This window comes from Camelus dromedarius, unplaced genomic scaffold, assembly GCF_036321535.1.
Source record: "Camelus dromedarius isolate mCamDro1 unplaced genomic scaffold, mCamDro1.pat HAP1_SCAFFOLD_43, whole genome shotgun sequence".
In the NCBI taxonomy this organism is placed as follows: domain Eukaryota; kingdom Metazoa; phylum Chordata; class Mammalia; order Artiodactyla; family Camelidae; genus Camelus; species Camelus dromedarius.
The window spans coordinates 809,344-826,198 of NW_026989754.1; the positions used below are offsets into that span (position 1 = coordinate 809,344).

General features: G+C 41.4%; 1 long non-coding RNA gene across 2 annotated transcripts in view; it reads left to right on the plus strand.

The window, feature by feature from the left end:
* The window catches only part of LOC135320527 (uncharacterized), a 51,478-nt gene that overhangs the window by 22,019 nt on the left and 12,604 nt on the right, over positions 1-16,855 (plus strand). The gene's annotated exons all lie outside the window — the stretch shown is intronic.

Below are 16,855 nucleotides of genomic sequence, written 5' to 3' on the forward strand. Positions count from 1 at the left end.
TACCTCCACCCCCAGAAAGTCTCAATACTCAATTTTGCCTTCTAAGTTTCCTAGTCAGCATCTAATTAGCCTGTACTGGTACCACTGCCTCATGCAGTTGTAAAGTTACTCACTGCTGATTGTTTTCCACAAACACTCTGGGGACAGGCTGTTTGCACAGCATGAGTTTGAGATAGGTGAATAAGTGACAGCTCTCTGGGGGCGGATTTTTTGGGTAACTTCAAATCACTTCTGCCCCTTCCTTGATTGTGAGACTTTTGCTTTTAAAGGCCACCATTTAGGTGAGGATACGGGGATGGGGGTAGTTCAAGTTACGATATGACAAAACTGACTATCTTTATAGAGATTTAGCTGTTATTTTTTCTCAAATAAACATTCCCCTTATTGCTGGAAGCCTTGGTTAAATTTCCAGAGTTCTGCAGAGGTTAATTTTAACAAATTTTCCCATTGTCATTGCTTAACAGAGGAGTAAGTTTTCCAAGATTTTTACTCAGATATTGTAGAAGTGTATCCCATTTGCATTTGTTTTTAACTGAGTTACTTGCAAGAGTAACTAATTCTACAGCTCCAGCCCCATTCAAATAAGAGTCCATCTGCATGGCTTCTCCTACAGGGAGAAGTGTGCAACCTGTTGTCCGTTTGTTGTTTTACTTATTAAAGTGTAGGGGTTTTTAAGAATATGCTCATGAATAGCCCTTTGTCATTTTTACACGTTACAAATCTTCCACTAGACTGTGGCTATTTTTTTCCCTTTCTTTTAGTTGTTTTAATGAAGTTCTCAGTTTTAAGGATTTTCAGTATAGCAATATGTGGATGCTGATTACACGGGTGAGGCATTTAACTACTGTCTAAACCTCAGTCTTTGCTCTGATTCACTGTCTAGAACATCTGAACATATCTACTGAACCCCATATACCAATGGACACTGACAGTCCTAATTAAAAAAATGCTTTTTAAGTAAAGCAAAAAATATTATCTTTGACACTGGAAAAGACAAATTTCAAATTTACTAGCTGATCTTGTTTTCTGTGATCATTAGCTACATCATGTTTATAGAGCCGAGAGGCATATTGAGCTACTGATTTTATTTCATCGGATTTTAGAATGTAGAACACATTTCAGGCCCACTTATAGCACCATATGTGTATCTTTAAGGATATGTACATATGATGATGTCTTTATTATAAGTACCTTATTTTATTTTAAGTACCAACTGCTGTGAACCTCATTAAGGAAACCTTGGAACTGCGGGACTAAAATTTTTCACACCACCACCATCCCGTAGCATCTCTTTTGCACTTAGATGTTGTGTGGCAGAGTATTTTTCTGCTCCCTAGGAATGATCAATGTTGAAGGGGGAAAAAAATCCCTCCTCTAATTAATAAAGTCCAAATCACATATTTATCTGAACAATGGCCACCATTTTAGTCCACACCAATCCATCTACTCATACTGACTCAGAGTCCTTAACACAGACAATCCACAACTGTAGTCAGGGTCCTCAGCCCACGTTGTATCCCCTCCCCATTCTTTGTTGATTCTGACCTACTTTTGTCCAACACGTCCTGCCAGCCTCTTCGCTACCTTACTGCAGTTTTTAATTTTTACCTTTGAGTCCCAGGCTGTGCCTAGTGATTTCCAGAGAAACGCCAGACACCTGGCTCATCAGGAGGGGTGGGGAGGATTTCAGGAAGCTATTACCAAAACTCACTTGCAGATCAGTAAGTGGCTGTTGTGAGCATTCCTTCTAGATCTCTGCCAGGCCCGCTGCATCCACCCCAGCAAAATAACGTAGCTCCTCCACCCACCTTTGCCTCCAATCATCTGGGTTTCTGCTTTAAGTGACACTCAGAAGGTGCTGATGGGCATTATATATATATATATATTTTTTTTTATTTGAAGTATAGTCAGTTACAATGTGTCAATTTCTGATGTACAGCACAATGTTCCAGTCATTCATATACACATATATATGTATGAATTCCTTTCCATATTATTTTTCATTGAAAGTTATTGCAAGATATTAAATATAGTTCCCTGTGCTATACAGAAGAAATTTAGTTTTTTTAGCTATTTTTATATATAGTAGTTAATATTTGTAAATCTCAATCTCTGATGGGCATTTTTAAAGCCACATCTGGAACCCTTGCTGCAGAAGAGTCTGAGAAATATATTTTCAACCTCATAGCATTTTGGTTAGGAAGTTGGAATAAAGCCTGAGCTGGCTCACCTAACTTTTCTGCCTTTGTGAGTAAAGAGGTCTGGAGATTCAAGGCCCAATGAAATGTCCCAGCCCTTCAGTAGCAAACTCTTAAAGCAACCAAAATGCTCCCATTTGCCAGAGCATGACTTGTCCTTAGATACTGCTGGCCATAACCACCAACGCTGTCTAATGCATCGTCTTCATCTGGTGCACAATTTCTTTAGATGTCTAATATCCTGATTAAGAGGACAAGCTGGTTTGGATTCCCAAGGTCACAGGCAGCCTTCTGCCTGACTTTGATGTATATATGTTCATTGAAGAGTCCTCTCTCAGATCAGCTAGAGCTGCCTGGTGTGTGGTTTGCCAGAGAATGTGGGTATATTGCTCCCCACCAGAGTCCTACCAGTTGTTTTATTGCAGGAAGAGAGAGAGCAAAAGAGACAGAACAGAAAGTTCTTGTCCAGCCTCAAGCACAGTCACCCCTGCCCAGGACTCTTGCTCTGGGACACGAAGAAGTACAGGTCAGCATCGACGTGGCCCTGGTGTACTCCAAAACATGGTGTGGTTTTACTGGGCTACCTGTGTCTTTCATGGACCCTGCAAAATTCTCCCCATTTGTGAAATGGGGTACTAAGGAACTCCCACCCATGCCTGTAGCTCCCAGGGTTTCCACCCTTATGGGTTTTGAGGATTTGCTGGCAATTCATTCTTTTACACCAGGTCATTTCTCAGTTAAACGGCAGTCCTGTGACTTCCTCATCAGAACTACTCCTTAAGTTCGGGATTCAGTGAAAAATGCCATTCATGTTCAGGGAGGAGGAGGAAGACAGCACAGATCAGAATTTCTGTTTTGCTTTTTTTGTTGTTGTTGTTTTCATAAGCCGTCTCCAGTTGTCGAATAGACCCTGAGCAAATGAATGACTGTTACACTCCCATTTGAAGGATGAGGAAAATGACACTCAGGGAGAGGAGGCAAATATCCTGAGGTTCCAAAGACAAAAAGGGATGAGCACAGAATAAGATCCCTGCAAATTTCTTGGCTGTCATCAGCCTTTAGGTCAGTGACAGAGTGCCGTGTGTAGTAGTAAAGTTGTAGCGTGCATTTAGAAGGGTGCAGATATTCTTGTTTTAGTTGATACAATCACACTGTTTTGTCTGGGACTCTGAAAAAGAGTAATGGGTTAGAAAATGTTGGTTTCTCATCCTTGGTCCTTCCTCACCCTCACCCGTCTCATGAGATCAGTACTCATTCATTTCATCCCTGCCCACCTGTAGGTGATAAAGCATAGCATGATTTTCATGTCCTGCTTCACTTATTCTTGTGAAATTAGGTGTTTGAAGATAGGAAGTCATGAAAGGAAGCTGCTTTTTTTAAATAAAGTGCAGTAATTTTCTTAGCAGTGTAGGAAATTGAGGATTTTCTTCATTGAAAATCAATAGAGATTTCAAGAATATCTGTATTTCTGATGTGTAGATTAAAATGACAAAATCTAGAGGGATTACAGAAACACAAGGATGATACAAAAAGTATCTTTAAAGAGATTTCCTAAGACTGGGCTTGTAAAGAGACTGTTAGTTGACAGAGACCCTCTTCTCACCCATAGTCCCTCTCCTTAGGTTGCAAAGGGCCAGCGTTTCCCCTGTGTGCAGTCCTGGTGCTTCAAGTGAGTTGTGGGGTAGGGCGGTGCACATGGTGCTGCCTTCAGTTTGTCCACCCTAAGTAACATCTAACAGTCAAGGGGCGAGTGTGTTGTAACGGCATGAACCATGCGCCATGCTCTCCGGGGTGTGTGCCCATCTCAGCTCATCCCAGCTCAGGTGATGGCAGAGCAGAGATTGGTGGCAAGAGGTCAGCCATGAGTAGCAGGGAGCACCTGTAGTCAGCTGGGACCCAAGAGGCTAGGAGTTCCAGGTGGAAATCCCAGGACTTCCCACAGCTCATTCATTCAGCTAATACTTCTCCAGCACCTGTGATGTGCTGGTGCTTCCTTTGTGAACAGAACCAAATCCTTGTCCTCCTGAAGTTGATGTTCTAGTGGAAATAAGAAATGATACACACAGGAGCAGATCCTGGTCAGGACACATGAGTGCTGTCTATTTTGGAGTGCACAAGGTGAGATCCTTTGGGAAGGAATGTATGATACAGGAAAATGTGGGGGAGAGGATGGCCATATCCCAGGTCGTATTTGGGTCCCTGGGATGCACCTCACCAAGTGTGGGTCCTTGGTTTGCCCAGCAACGAATTCGAGAGCCACAGTTCAGTAAAAGTAGATTTATTCAGAGAGATATATACACCATAGACAGAGTGGGCTGTTTCAGAAGGCAACAGAAATGCCATGAGGCATGGGGGTTGGGTGCTCCAGTTTAAAGTAAAAGTAGATACACACTCCACAGACAGTGTGTGGGCTGTCTATCTCAGCAGAGAGAGCAACCACGAGGTGTGGGATTGTTAGATTTTATGCACTCAGTATCTTCATATGCTAATAAGTGGGAGGAATATTCCAACTGCTTTGGGAAAGGTGTTGGGATTCCCAGAAATTGGGCCACCACTCACCCTTTGACATTTTATGGTCAGCCTTGAACCTGTCCTGGGACCTGTGGGAGTGCCATTTAACATCCTGCTGTATTTCGGTGAGTGTGTATTGAAGCTCAAGATCTACTGGGAGTTGACTTTTCCACCATCTTGGTGCTAAAGGCTGTGCCATTCCTTTATTGGATTTGCCCGGCCCCTTCCTTCCTTTCTCATGAGGGAGCTCTGGACTGATTGCACAATTGCAGAGCAGGGGACACAGTGGAAAGAACTTCATAAGTGGAAGGTGGAAGGCAGTGTTTTCAGTAGAATTCTCAAGTCAATTACAAAGTAACGGTCTTCTTTTTGCTGGGGGTACATGGTGTCACATGAGGGAACTGTGAGCCTTGGATACTGTAGTGAGTGGGTGGCTCACTGTGTATACTGTGTTGCTTCTTAGGTGGCCCGAGGACAGTTGGCTTATAGGTGACCCATTCCCTCAAGCAGGGGTCTCTTTGGGGATTTTCTGCATGTGAGGGTAACATGGGTCACTTGGGGGGCAGGACCAGCCAGTCACAGCTTGGTCCACAGTCACCTAGTGCCCTCAAGGCTTTCACCCCATGGATGCGTCACCTCCCCCTGGATGGGGACAAGGGCACAAGTGGTGGGGCAGCTTCTCAGTGGTGGAGGCATTGCTCTCCAGACCCAACACTCAACAGCGTGGACCCCTGGTGTTGGCCACAGTCTTGGCTAGATGAGGCTGTTCGGTAGCTGAGCTCATGAGACGTGGGTGCCATGCTTCCATTCTCACCAAGAGCTCTAGTTTCGAAGGTTCTCGTCAGACAGCCACAAATACTCCATAGCCCATAAACAAAGAACAGTCTCCTTCAATCGGGGAAGGGCACACAGAAGGAGAACGGAAGATCCCGAGAGCAGGAGAGGACAAATCCGTCCTGCCATCAGGGATCTGACAGACGAGCCAGCTCAGTTCCTCTTACTAGTTGTTTACTTGGAGGATCTGGGGTATTTGGGTGACCTGCAAGTGTCAGGAAATAGTACACGAGGGCTTTGTAGATTTTCTGGTCCGGTGTTTACTCACCCCATTGTAGCTGTCGTGTAAGGAAACAAAACTTGTTGGACAACAGGCCATGGCCTCTGCTCCCTGGTGGAGCCAGGAGATTACAATATTAAGTACGACTGCGGGGGCATCATTTCTATGTTGAGAGGCCAGATGGCCTTACATAACTCTCATGCTGGATGTCTAAGTTGCAGAGGGAAACTGGATTCCATCCAGCTCTCCAGCCAAGGAGGATACCAGAAGTGGCCTCCGCCACCAACTGTGAGCTATTTGCCTCCACTGACAGCAGCATCTATAGCAAAAAGCTGGGCTGCCACCTGCGTTTCCGTGTAAACATCCGAGTACCCACAGCAATGGCCTCGTGAGGGTTGGTGTGCCCAAGGAAGCGGTGTGTGAGATGGAGGGAGCAGTGCCGGGGTCAGACACCGGGCGGGCAGGCAGGCAGTGACGACATCTGTGCAGCGCAGGGCCCATGGAACTGAGCCAAAGGGAGGCGGGTTTTGGAGCAGGGAACCTGGGCAGTGCCGTGTTATTCATAAGAAGATCCTGGGCTCTGGATCCACGAAGTCATTGGCTTGATTCCAGACACTAACCTTCATCTTGGGCAAATGTTTGAAGCTTTCTGTGACTCTGTTTCTTGGTGTCCCAAATGGGGACAATAGTAGCAATTACCTCTGAGAGTCAGGAGTGCCTTTATAGTTGTCATTTCATTATGCTCACAGCAGCCCACGAGCACGGTTCTAGGTCCCCCAGTTTACACGTGGCAGACCGGTAACCTTTTAATCAGTAATCACGCAGCTAAGAATGGTCAGAACGAGCATTTGAATTTGATCCCTTTGTCCAGATTATTTCTATTCTCACCCAGTATTACTGGAAAATTAGTAAACTCAGAAGAAACACTGCTGGGAAGTGGGTGCTTGAAACATGTTTGTCATTGGGGAGTGTTGAGTTCACGTTCCTCACAGCCCATCCGAGGCTCCCTGCATCTCCGGCTGCCCTTGCTGGGGTCTGCAGGGCTCTGGGAAGCTTCTCCTTGATCTCTACCCCAAGGCTCTCTGCTCTCTACAGGTTGATTCTCAACCCTGACTGCTCAGTAGAGCTAATGTCTAAAAACAAAAAAATGGTGGGGAGGGTATGGCTCAGTGGCTGAGCACTTGCTTAGCATGCAAGAGTTCCTGGGTTCAATTCCAAGTACCTCCATTAAAATAAATAAATCTAACTACCCCCCCAAAAAAGGAAAGTATTTAAAAAACAATAAACAGTACAAAGGCCCCACACCACGCTGGGGCGCACTATGTTTTAAAGGCTCCCAGATGCTTCCCATGTGCAGGACGGTGAGAGCTACCCCTCTACATCTCTTCTCGTGAGCTTGTCCACTCACAACCATTAGCCTCTTGAAGCAGGAAAACTACTTGGCTCAGCCTAGAACTTTCTCCCGATTTCTAGACTTTTATTTGCCTATTGGACATCTCTCCTGGAGCCCACAGGCACCCAGCCAGAACTGAATCAGTTGTCTCCCCTCACGACTTGCTCCTCTTCCTGCCCTTCTTGTTTTAGGAAATGGCACTATAATTTGGCACACTGCCAAAGCCAGAAAGCTGGCCGGCATCTTTGACCTCTTCCTGCCCTTCCATCACATCTGTGGCCAATCCGTCCACCTGCTGAAATGTTTTCTTCTCTCTCCTCCTAGCGGGGCCTCAGCAGGCCTTCACATGAACCTGCCAATAGGTCTCCCTGCCTCTATCTTTTTTCTTTCTAGATCACTTTGCATGTCTCCTTTACCTTGGAGGCACACAGAGTCCTGTGTGATGTGCACCTGTGATCTCTCCACCTGGTTGCCTCACCTGCCTCCCACACCCTGTTCTCACTTCTAGACTATTTGCAGTTCCTGGAAGTGACTTGGCTCTCTTTGGCCTCCCTCCTTTGCATGTGCAGCTCCCCAGGGAGAAATGGCCTTAACATTATAACTTCACCTGATCACTTCTAGGGCATCTCAGAACTCACCACAGTGGTTCCCTCCTCTGGGAGAGCGTTGGCTACAGTTCCGGCTCTCTGCCCCGAGCACCCACTGCTGACTGTTATCCAAGCCGTCTTAACACGCCTCCTCAGCCATCATTTCATGATGAGTCCTGTGCACCTAGGAGCTCCCGGAAGCAGGGACTGTGTCTTTTTTCTCTTTATTCTCAGAGCATGGTAGAGACTCAGGTATAATGGTGGAGGGAACAGTGGTTATTCTGGAATTTCTCTAGAGTTAGGGCCTAGGGGTAACAGTCTGGTTGGAAGAAGGGCTTAGGGGATTTACCCTGAAGCCACATTTTTCAATAAACATTTCATGTTGTTTTTGTCTACTATTTGAAGTTACGAGTCTTAAAACAGATTGACGATTTCTAAAAATTACTTTACCGAAGATTGAGGAAAATGGCAGTTTTCCATATTTAAGAATATTATTTTAATTTTGTGTGACTGGGGTGGTGGAAAATAGAAATGCAAGGGTTACTAAAGCATTGTTATCCCCTTCCCCACCCTCAGGTCCTTTGGACAGAAGAGACAGGGATGTGAGGAGAAGGCTTGGAGGGTGGACCGTGCACTGCTTTTAAATTGTGACAGTTAATTTTACTTTTTTTTAATTTTCTTTTTTAATGGAGGTACTGGGGTTGAACCCAGGACCTTGTACATGCTTAGCACGTGCTCTACCACTGAGCTATACCCATCCCCCTGATATTTGTGTTTTTAGTGGGCATAATGTGCTGGTAGCAGATACTTTAGCATCAGACACAGTCACCTGCGTCTGACCATCACGTTAATAACTTTTTCTTGAGCTAGAGAGCTAGTCTGTTTCCAAAAGTTCAATAAATAATCTACATTTTCTTTTTTCTTAAAAAAAGGCATTAACTCATGTTTCTCTTTAGTATCGCCTATAAATAAATGTGATTTTATTAACCGTTTACCAAAGTGTTAACGGTAATAAATATTAAGTACTGGTTTCTGAAGCATCAGTCATCACTGAAGATCCACATTCTGCTGTTCTCTCTCTCTGTTAGTCACCTTACTTCTGGAGTTCTGGAAGCGGCGCCAGGCAGAACTTGAGTAAAAATGGGACACGTTTGAACAGGAAGAACAAGTCCAGCCAGAATAGGAGGCGCGGTGTCCCCACGTGGAGACAGATGAGATTACCCAGGAAAAGCGGGCGCTGTTTAGATGCACTTTAGTCTGTTTACTTCTGGGCTTGTCAGCCTTGGCTGCATGTTGGAATCACCAGGGTACCTTAAAAAATGTTGGTGCCTGGATTCCATCACTGCTAACTCGGATGGTACTTAGTGGCCTTTGGTGCATTCTGGCATAGGGAAGTTTTTAAAGCTCCTCTGGTTATTCTAATGTGCAGCCAAGTTGAAGGAGCACTGACTGGAATGGTGTACACAGAAGAGAAGTGTGGTCCTTCATTCATAGTAACAGTAAAAAGGGGGAAAAGAAAAAGTCTTGTATAAGTGTATAAGAAAAGAGGCATTGACTTTTATCCTTTCATAACACCAATAAATAAATGCAAAATATAAATTAGCTGCTATGACATAGATGTAGGAGGAAAGACACATTGGTTTTTATAGTTGACTCCCATTTTTTCACATGTGCCTTCATTATTGCCGCCTCCTTTTCATCGTAGACTAGGTGCCCATTTGTCTTTAACTAAGTCCCGGTCACTGCTCCCACTTCCGGTTGGGATGTGCACAAAGCAGCATGACTCTCATCCTAAAGTCAGAGAAAGGTTAGGAGAAGCAGGGAAACATTTGTTGAGATGCCATCAGTGTTTGAGCAGTGTTTGAGCTAGGCATTTTATATAATTGGAAATGTAAATTTATTGCTGCCACTCCTGCTGCAAAATTAAAAAATAATAATATATATCTTTGTATCAACGTTCCAGAGCTATGAAAAGATGATTTTTTGAGTCATCTGTATTATTGCTTCTTTCCATCAGCTGAGATAATTTAGAGCTGATGGTACTTGCAGTCAGCAGCAGCAGGACAGTATGTTGTGAACATGAATAACTCTTGGAAAGAAAATGCTTTTACTAGGAGCATCTGAAAATGTCTCCAACTATAGATTTAATAAATTGAATCACAGATCTACAGAATGTTGGCACTGAAAAGTTCTGGAGGGAGCAGGTAAAACTCCTCTTTTTATAAATGGAAAAAAATGAGGTTCAGCTACCAATAGAAAGTGACATTTGTCTTTTACAATGTAATAAGCTTCTAATAATCCCCATTATGAATATTTCCCATTGTTTACAACTGAAGATGGGGGTCAAAGCATATGTTGGTAAAAGACTGTACATTCAGAGTTGAAAGCTGAAACTTAGACAAAATTAGATGTTCATAATGCTTTTGAGTCCTGAAAAACAAAAACGTATCATATTGGCAGCATACAAAAAATACTGAAGAAAAGTTTTTTGGTCATTTAAACTGCCAATTTTAAATTTAAAATTGCCAGCTAATAAGTTTAAATTTTCATTAGAACATGCTTGTTGAAAAATTGAAGATGAAAACTCATTTCACTTTATCGTACTTCCTTTTTTAAAAAATTGCCTAATATTTTTTTGTTTAGTTTTTTAATTGAAGCATTTTACTTTACTTGCGAAAGTATGCTCCATTGTTTAGAGAGGCCAGCGTTGTGGTAGTGAGAGCTTGGGAATGAAGTTGCCTAAATTCATATTTGAACACAGCAGCTTGCTTCCTGAGTGATCTTGGACAACTTACCTTCTCTGTGCCATAGTTTCCTATAAAATAAGAATAAGAGGGTTGCTTCTTCATGACTGTGGCAATGACGGGTCGAAGTAATGTACAGAATCTACTTGGAAGACTTCCTGGCACAGAGGAAGGGCCATGTACTTAGGGACAGCTATTATTATACTATATCTGTTTTTATAATCCAGGTAAACCTTGATTCTTACTGATTTCATCTCTTAAAAATATTCGAAATATAAACTCTATAATGTAAACTCTAAAACTTCATAGTTGTAGCTAATTAACACATAAAGCTCAACCAAGAAACACACAGTGGAGACCAGTTAGCTGCCGACACCTGTGAAACATTCTGTCCTGCACGGACTCTATGCTGTCACTACCGTCACTTCTGAAATCTAAGGCAAGCTCAGGCCTCGTCAGGTACCCAGACCCCCAAGCTCAGACCATGGCAGGGAAATAGTTTACTGTTCACATATGCATTTTCAAAAAATAGTATTAAAATGAACACTGTACGTATTTTGTTGTTTGTTTGACATCGTTAACGGAAAAGAAAAGAACAAAAAAAAGGAAAAAACCAATGCAATTACAAATAATGAGGCTATGTCTGAAAATTATTTTTTTTAAATTATGTTTAGGATTTATTGACCAATTAGGAGAAAAGTCATTTCATTGGTGTAATCCCTTGATTGACTTAACTTGTTTTTTTAATTAGGAAGAAGAGAGTTTTCCATTTACCACCTGGGGAAAGTTTATACATATAACCCTTTGTGCAAGTGCTCTTTTTCTGGGTAAGAACCTGCCACAGACTTTTTAAAATCTAATGTGAAATCCTGAGAAAACTGAAAATCAAGCTGGGAACTATGAAGTCTCATAGAGAAAACTTTTTCCAGAGAACATCTGAGCCAATGCAGGGCGCCACTCTGGAGGTTCCACAGTCTCTTCTGCTCACAGTGCTTCCCCCTATTCTTTTCACCTCATTTGTTCAAATCAGATCAGTGGTTTAGGATTCTCCAGGGTCTGATTAAGAGACCAGATGGAGGCATTAAGATTTCTAAAATTTTCCAAGAGTAACAACCAAGGTAAAATGTCTAAGAATAACCTAAGAAAAGGATAGTAGGAACTATCAAAAAATAAAAGTAAAAACTACTGAAAGATATAAAAGATGCTTTAATCACATGATTCTAGATTAAAAGATCATATCTCCAAAATATCAGAAGTTATAAAATTGATTTGGGGTTTATTGTGAATAAAATCATATTAGTAATATAATAATTAATAAGATAATGAGACTTTTAGTAGTTCAAGAATAGCCAGATTAGAAAATAGGACAGGAAGTCCAGATATGGGCTCTGATATCAATAATAATTTAATATAAGAGATGGAAGGCATTACAAATCAGGGAGATAAATAAAGGTTATTCAGTGAATGGAACACTCGTTAGCTACTTGGGGGGAAAAGAAAAGATTGAAATCATACAGTGAACCATATATTGTGATAAATTCCAGAAACATTTAAAAAGTAACACAATTAGAAAAAAACTAGAAATAAATATGGATGTTTACACAAACTCTAGATGAACAGTAAGTTTCTGAGGAAAGTATACAAAGATCTCCATGCATCAGAAGCATCCTAATTTTAAACAAAACACCAGAGGATGTTATTTGTTTACAAATCCAACAAGGGGCTAATTCCTTCAATACATAGAGAGTTCAGATCACTTCAAAGGTAACATCAAAAAATCTCAGGAGCATAGAAGGCAGAGAAAAGGAACACACATTCACAAAGAAAAATAGATGTCACACTCCAATGGTAATTCACTCAGTTCACATCAAAATGAAGTAGTTTTCCACCTCTCAAGTGACACAGCTCTGTTTATGAGGATGAAATGCCAGTGATCACCAATCCCTTGCGTAGGTTACTGGATATTTTTTGTGAAGTATGGTTGATTTACAATGCTGTGTTAATTTCTAGTGTACTCCTCAAGCTTTCTTAGAAAGCAGTCTGGCAGTTGATATCAAGAGTCAAAAATATTCATATGCTTTAATCAACTAATTCAGCTTTGAAAAACTTAATCAGGAAGTATTTCAAAATGGCAGGGAAAAGTCAGTACGGATGCAAGTCACAGACATACTTTTATATGTATATATATATATATATATATATATATAAAATCTCAGCCAAAATATTCTTCCAAACGTTAACAAAGTAGAATATTTTGCAGCCATGAAAAAGTGTGTCCATGAAAATATTTTATGACATGCCGAAGTGTTACGCTTACGATAGGCTTGAGAATAAAATTAATATATAAAATGATTTGTAATATACAAACAATGTACCCTTCTGAAGGAATTATGTCTATAGGTAGAAGCATTTTCCTTATTTTATTTTTTATTCATTTTCAGAGTTGGAGTCCTTTCATTGTAGGTGACAAAATCAATTTCCAATGTGTTTAAACAACACCCAAAATTGGGGATGCATGGGATTTATTGGTTCCTGTAAATGAAAACCTCAGATCTGAGGTCTGGCTTCAGTCAAGGAGAGATACTGTAGCCCAGATGATGTCAAGGGCTGGTCTTGTCCTGTCTTCATTCTGTGTCCAAAGATGTCTCAGCATGCTGCTTCTAGGCACTCACCATCCCAGATCATCCATCCAAACCAAGAGAGGTCTCTTTGGCAGCTTCCTCTCTTGATAGAGGAAGCTTATCATTCACATGGGCACAAGCACGTATCTCCTCACATAATAGTGGCTCTTACTGGGTTATTTGCCAATTCTCCAATCATGTGTGAGGCCAATACAATGAGGGGTATTATTTGTCTTAAACCAACTGAGATCTACCTCTGGTGCTTCAGAATGAGTTGGTTAATTGAGCTTAAATCACAGGACTAAAAACAAAAGGGAGGTTATTTATCCTAAAGCAAATTCTGGGCCCTCTTCTAAGACTGGGGACAGATCCAGGACAACAGTTCTGTCCAGTACTGAGTACTTTCAAATTATCTTTAATGAGCAAATGTTAAAATTATGATCAGAAAAGATGATAAATAAGAAGAAACTTGAGGAAGGGGAATGGAAAGCTTTCCTGTTTCATAAGAAATATTGAACCCATTAAGTGCTTGGAAGAAAAATGGAAATGTGTCAAGTTTGTAAAAGTTCTGAAATGAATTACAATTGATTTCACAGACCATGTAGTAGACAGTGCTCTACAGTTAGTGTGTCTTCGGGCTCTTTGAGTATTTCAGTTCTTTCACTTAATAGTTGCTTCATTTGGGGCAAATTGCATCATCTCCATGTGGCTCTATTTCCTCATCTGTAAAAGAGATATAATATTACCTTCCCAACAGGGTGATTGTGAGGATTTAGAAAAATAGATGTGTGCTGAAGCAATAGTAAGCATTTAAAGAATCTTAACTATTAAGTTTACTTAATACATAATTAAAAAATTATTATGCAGACTTTTTAAAATTGCATAGTATTTAAATAGCCTATATGTGCTGTACAAGAGAGGAAGGCTTAATATACCTTGTATAATACATTTTTCACAGCCTTAACTAATTTTCACATTTAATCACACACACACCAAAAAGTTATTCCTTTCACAATCATGAAGACTTACTGTGAAGAAAAGGATGATGAAAGAGAGTAGAGGAGAAAATAAAATGCTTTCTCTACAAAGTGATGGCTTAAAAACTAAGAAAAACACCTTTTTAAGACTTTGGTCACCATATTCATAGCTAATACTTAGGTATAGTTTTTCACATGCCGGTGGTTAATGTTCTAATTGTTTTCACAATTAGTAAATCATTGACTCATCACAATAGTCCTATAAATTGCTATTATTATCCCCCCATTATATGGGTGAGGAGATTGAAGCCCCTAGAAGTTAAGAAATTTGCACAAGGCCCCACAGCTAGCATCGGAGCTGGGATCCAGATGCAGGAGTGTGGCTCCAGGAGGGGCTTGTAAACACTCCATCTGCTCTCCCCTGCAGGTGCAAGCCAGCCTCCCGCTGTTACTGTAAATAACATGATGTGGTTCACCTAGTCTTGAAATTCACATTCTTTGTAGCTTTCTCTCTGGGGCAGCCATCAGGAGCAGCCAGGGACCCTGAGTACATGCTTCTGGACTATGACCAAGAAGGTAGATGGAAGGAAAACAGTTTAAAAATGGTACCTTTAATGTGCATTCTTCAGTGGGCAGAAAAATACCTGCCTAGTGAGGAACTGAAGCCTTACCAGCCACGTGCAAATTATGCTTCAGACACTCCCGTTGCCCTTGAGTCCACACAGTCAGAACTACAATGGATCAGGGACATGAATCTTGTGCAAATGCAGGGAGTAGGAGTACCTGCCATTTTAAGATCTCAAGGAGTATGAAAAGCATGTGAAGCTTTCATCACCAGAGACCTGCAGTCACTTCCACTATTTCCCTCAGGGCATGTCCACAGCTTCACTGGTCCTATTCAGAATGAAGATGACAGCTAGCACCTGCTGACCCCTGAATCAGTGATAGGTTCTCCCTTGAAAGGAAGCATATCCCCTTCATGGGTTACAACTAGTTCATAACCTAAATAATTCTATAGATGTAGAAGGGATACTTTCATTGGTTCTGCTATCACAGACTTGTCTCCAAAAGAACATGCCACCAGTTACTCCATTTTCAGCCATTTAAAGATATACTTAACAGGCTTCCTTCTTTAGTGCAGTTTTAGGTTTACAGAAAAATTCACAGAAAGTGGAGTTCCCATATATTCCTTATGCCCTGCACACAGCTGCTCCTGCTGTCAGCATGTTACATTAGTGGATGTACTCATTCTTTTTGACATCCTTCATTCCTCCTCCCCTAAAATTTAACATGCCGGATATTCACGTCTCTTGTGGCATTTACATGCGATTTACATCACTTCTCAGGTTTATGTGAGGTTTACAGCACGTGCATGTTGTCTGTTTAAGCGTAGATTGGGGGCAAGTTTTCTGTGTAAAAATATGATCATTAGTGAGCCTTATGCTGCTGGGCTTTTGGGTTGTCAGGTCCTGTTGACCATTGCTTCAGTTATTGGGATCATTGTCTACGGACTTTCAGTGTTCATTGTATTTTCAGCAGAACTTCCCAAGAACCTGAATGGAAGAGACCCAATCCAGAAGTACCTGACTGTGCAGGTGGGCCACGCCCATCACTGCTTCCCTCATCAGTTTTAACATCATCGTGACCCTGAACGCCTTATATGAGAAAGTGGCAATCAAGATGACTGAGTCTGTTAAGCTCCTTCTGCAGCTGAGGTCATTTCTACACCAGTTTTAGAACCAGGTCAAAACAGAGACTTTATCTTTTAGGCACTTCAATTCCAGTACATTACAGTCTTTAGAAAACTTCAAGCGTAAACGTATTTTCTCTAGCCTATATGAGAAGTGAATTAGCTGCAGCTATGCATTAGTAAAAGGGACAAAGAAAGCTTTAGAATGTCCAAGCTCTGTGTAAATATGTCAGTGCTTAATAATAATTTCAATTACATTAGATCATGTACCCTATTGTTGAAAGTAAATAGTCTCTCTATTGCAAATAAGTGGAAGAGGGTCGTGGTTCCAGTGGCAGATTTGCTTGTGCGTTACGGAGAGGACAAGTAATCACACTGTTATGTGTCCTCCCCCCATGCTGTTCCTGTTAGTGTAGCTCCATTCTCATCAGCTGTGGCTTCTATAACAAATGTTTCTTCTCTCTGGCTTGTATCCCAGCCAGCGGCTTAGCGGCCCTAGTTAACTGCTTCCCACACACTGCATGTGGCTGGGTCGTTCTCCCAGTTGTCTGCTCAGTGGTCATCTTCTGAAAACACTAAGACCAATTCAAATTTTGAACTAGCAGGATGTTTTATGTTCCCCAAATGCTTCTAGCAAGTTGCCCCGTGTTTTGTTTGTTTTCTTCAATAGTCCTACCTTCCTGCCGTTGAGGGAGACAAGAGAATTTCACTTAGCAGGATGTGTAGAAGTAGCTTTCTTTAAACTTACACCTGACAGAGGACAGTTCTTGCCCATTGGATACTGTTGTGCTTATAAATTTTAAGGAACGGGTGACTTTGTTTTTTTTTGCCTTGTGTGATATTGCATTCATAGTGGGAGAAACTCTTACAACAGTGTGTACAGTTGGAATTAACATAGTAGTTATTTTAAGGAATTCAAAACAGCTTATATGAAAAAAGTGTGAATTGTGTATATATATATATATATATATATATATATATATATATATATATACATATTTAGCTTGTTAACTCATGTGTCCGTGGCTTTGATTATGGTCTCAAAGCTGTTCACAGTTTTACAGACTTAACTTTTCTTTA